Here is a 3,803-nt window from a genome sequence, read left to right as displayed (position 1 = left end):
AGGCCCTGGCAGGGGTTACTCGGATAAATTGTGGATTTCCCATCCCTGGAAATGTCCAAGGGCAGGGGCTTGGAGCAGCCTGGGCTAGTGGAAGGTGTGACTTGGATGATTTTAAGGTGGGATTTGATGATTTTAAACCCAAACCAGTGTGGGATTGTGTGAAATTATCGGCTGCTCTCGAGCACTTTCACCATTCTGGTCATCAAACGCTAATTTGGCAAAAAAACCAGACATCCTCTCCAAAATGATCAATAGGGGTTTAACCAAAATGTACTAAAGGCTGAATATTTCTCTGTGGTCTCCATTATCCATCTGTGATTGCAAAGGAACATTTTTTGAGCAGTGGAAGGGGCAGTTGAGTCCGTGGCCCCGACGGCATCGATCGATGCATCGATATTTTCCTGCCTAATGCAGCAGCTGAAACTCAAGTCGACTTCAAGGCACTTCTCAGCAAATGTCAGGCTGCATCTTGAAAAGAAAAAAATAAAAAAGTGAAGAAAATAAGTTTTTTCTGGGTTAAAAACCATTGCTGGTTCTGCTGGCTGGAATTGTACCCAGTGTTTTTGTAGCTGTTGCTGAGAGGTTCCTGAGAGGGTTGGAGTGAAAAGCAGCAAATTCAAAATCAGGTGGGGTTTTTTTTTGGGGTTCATTTAGTGACAGTGACTGCCTGTGACCTCGCTGCTGCTTCACTTTTTTTTTTTTTTTTTTCCTTCTGGTCCTCAACCTCCTCTTATTTTGTTAAACAAATGTGGCCCCAAAGGCTCTGATGCCACATCCCTGAGAGGATCCATGGAGCAGCCTGGGGTGGTGAGAGATGTCCCTGCCCATGGCACAGGTGACATTTGGATGGTCCTTTGTGTCCTTCTGTGAGCTCGAGGTGGCAGCTGAATCTTTATTATCAGCATCTCTGGAGTTAATATTTCAAACGGTGCTTTGATTTGCTTTGAAATGGAAACAAATTGGAAGTGATCTCCAGCAGTTCTTGTGGAGCCAAGGGAGCATCCAACAGCCCCTCATGATCATTTCATGGTTTGTGTTTTGCCCTGCTCTCCTTGGGACTGTTGAAATCATGAAGTTGTCACCAAGTGTTGATCACAGCCTCGTTTGGCGACTTGTTTCTCGGAATTGAAAAAAATTCTTCTCCTTGTACCAGAACGATCCTTTGCAATCAAACAACAACACAGCCCACCCACAAAAAAAAAAAAAAAAAAAAAACACCCCAAAAAAAAACAAAAACCCCCCCCCCCCAAAACCCCCCCCAAAAAAAAAACCAAAAAAAAAAAACAAACAAAAAACAGCTTTTAAATAATGAACTGGAGGAGGCTGAAGTGCTGCAGCTTGAGGCTGCAGCAAGAATCACAGCCCTGGCTGGAAGTCTCTCCTTCACAGGCAGATTTTAATTTTTTTCTTTTCTCCAAGTGTCTTTTCCTTCCTTTTGCCTGGTCTCTCACTTTTTCCTGATGATGGGGAAAATCTCCTCTGTGCTCTCCCCGCTGAGCTGCTCACTTTCCTCTGCTGACTTATCACTCCTGAGCAGTAAGATGTGTTAACTGCACGCTGCAGCCCCTGTCAGATGAATTTCCCATTAATTTGGGTACCCAGCTCTTACTATTGATGTGGATATTATTCGCCTTGGACGCCTGAGGTCTCGGAGGGGAAGGAATTGGAGCTGAGATCCCCCAAACAGATGAATTTGCAGGCAGATGGTGACAGCTCCCACCTCAGACAGAGGAGCACTTGTTGGTGACAGGATGGGGCCTCTCCAGACCTCGCTGGAGGAGCAGCTTGAGAAGCTGTGCAAGAGATTTTATTTTATTTTTTTTTTTTCCCCGGCTCTGGAGCCTCAGAGTGGGATTTCAACATCTGTAAGCTGGATTAAAGGAATAAAAAAACCTCGGTGGGAGAAGGGAAGGCAGGAGTTTGTTTCCCACCCTGAGTTCTCAATTCCTTGCAGGGTCCCAGTGTAGATTGTATTCCTGGCAGCGAGAGGGATGGGAGAGTATCTGATTGAATCTTTTTAATATCTTAAATATTGCACCAGTTTCCAGCAGCCAGCTCAGATTCAAATGTCTGATTGACCTTCTCCTTGTAATTAGATTTGCCTCTGGTTCAGGGAGATGATTGTGCTGAATGAGCCTTTTGCATTCGAAGAATTTGGGCTCTGATGATATTTGGGATATTTTTGATACCTGAAGGGGTTGGCTGAGGCCACATTTTCGAGCCACAAAAATGATTTTCTGTAGCTTTTGGCCGCTCTGAGGGCAGAGTGAGGTGCCCCTGAATCCCAAAGAGTGCAAACACGCCCCGCTCGGCTCCCAATTTACCAAAATTGTAGGGTTACATAACTGAATTTTCATTCTTTAGCTAAAAATAAAAATGGAACATAAAAGCTATTTTTATCTTACTTAATGAGGGCAACTCTGCTTTTATTTCAGCTTTTCTGAGGCGTTTCAATAGGAGCAATGGGGATGGCTGAGGAACTTTTTGTTGAAGCTGGACGATTGTTTCTTGGTGTTCTCCATCAGATCCAGCTCCGAGGGGAGTTTTATTTACTTTTTTTTAAGAAAAGAAAAGTCCTTTTTAACTCAGCCTTTCATAATCTTTTAGGTTGGTTTGTAGTAATTAGTTCTGTTGGGTAGGGCTGTGTCTCTGCTTTTTGGGGTTGTTTTTTGGGGTTTTTTTTTGGAGCGGGAAGTTTCTTTGTCTCCTATTCTCCACCCAAATGCCCAAAGTCTGATGCTAACAACAACAACAACAAATCATCTTTACCTCCCAATCCTCTGCCCAATTCACTGTCAGCTAAAACCCTCCCAAAACCCAAGATTTCCAGAGCATCACACTCCACCTCAACAGAACCAAAAAAAAAAAAAAAATATTTCTTTGCCTTCTGCATATCAACTAATAAACGAGGAACCTTCTGCTGTGTTTTAAACTGAATTTTCAGCAGCATCCACTCCCTGAAAGGCTGGCAGGGAAAAAGGAGGGGTGCCACTCACTGAGCTGCCACGGGCTGGGGTTGTTTTTTGTTTTCCAGAGCTCTCAAATCAGGTTTTGGTGCCTGTTGGAGCTTTCCTTGGCTCCCTGCCCGGCGATAGAGCACAACTCGGAAGAATAGTCACTATTTTAAGGCTCCAGTTTTTGCTGTATCCTGTTTTTTTTTTATTATTTTTATTTTTTTTTTGCTACTCAGTTGTGACTGTGAAGTTTTTTCAACAGGGAACCTTTGTTCACCAGAAATAGAGGAGTTGTTTTAAACACCCCCAGTTTAAAAACTGTTAAGGTTTAAATTTTTTTTATTATTACGGCTTGGGGTTATTGAATGAAATCCTGCAAGGTTTGTTCCTAATGATTCTTTGCCAGTGATGATATTAATTCATTTTGGGGAGAGGAAAAAAAATGCAGTTTTTCTCTCACTTTTCAGAGAATAGAAAGAAATAAAACAGCATAAAAAAAATAATCACAGCATTAAATGCTGTTACCTCCTCTCTCCCTTTCTGGTTAATTTTCTTCAGGTTTCACGAGAAAAAAATGGTATTTTTTTCTTGGAGAAAAATAGGAGGATTTGAGTGCACTGTGGGCTTTGAGGGTTGTAAATATTAACTCATTTTGGGGAGAAAAATGCAGTTTTTCTCTCACTTTTCAGGGAGTAGAAAAGACATAAAACAGCATAAAAAGATCATCACAACACTAAATGCTCTTACCTCTCTCTCCCTTCTTCTTTCTGGTTCGTTTTCTTTATGTTTCATGAGAAAAAATTGATTTTTTAATTTTTTTCTTGAGGGGGGAAAAAAAAAGGATTTGAG

This window comes from Sylvia atricapilla, chromosome 26 (genome assembly GCF_009819655.1).
Source record: "Sylvia atricapilla isolate bSylAtr1 chromosome 26, bSylAtr1.pri, whole genome shotgun sequence".
Classification (NCBI taxonomy): Eukaryota; Metazoa; Chordata; class Aves; order Passeriformes; family Sylviidae; genus Sylvia; species Sylvia atricapilla.
Note: the sequence above shows the minus strand (reverse complement) of the source record.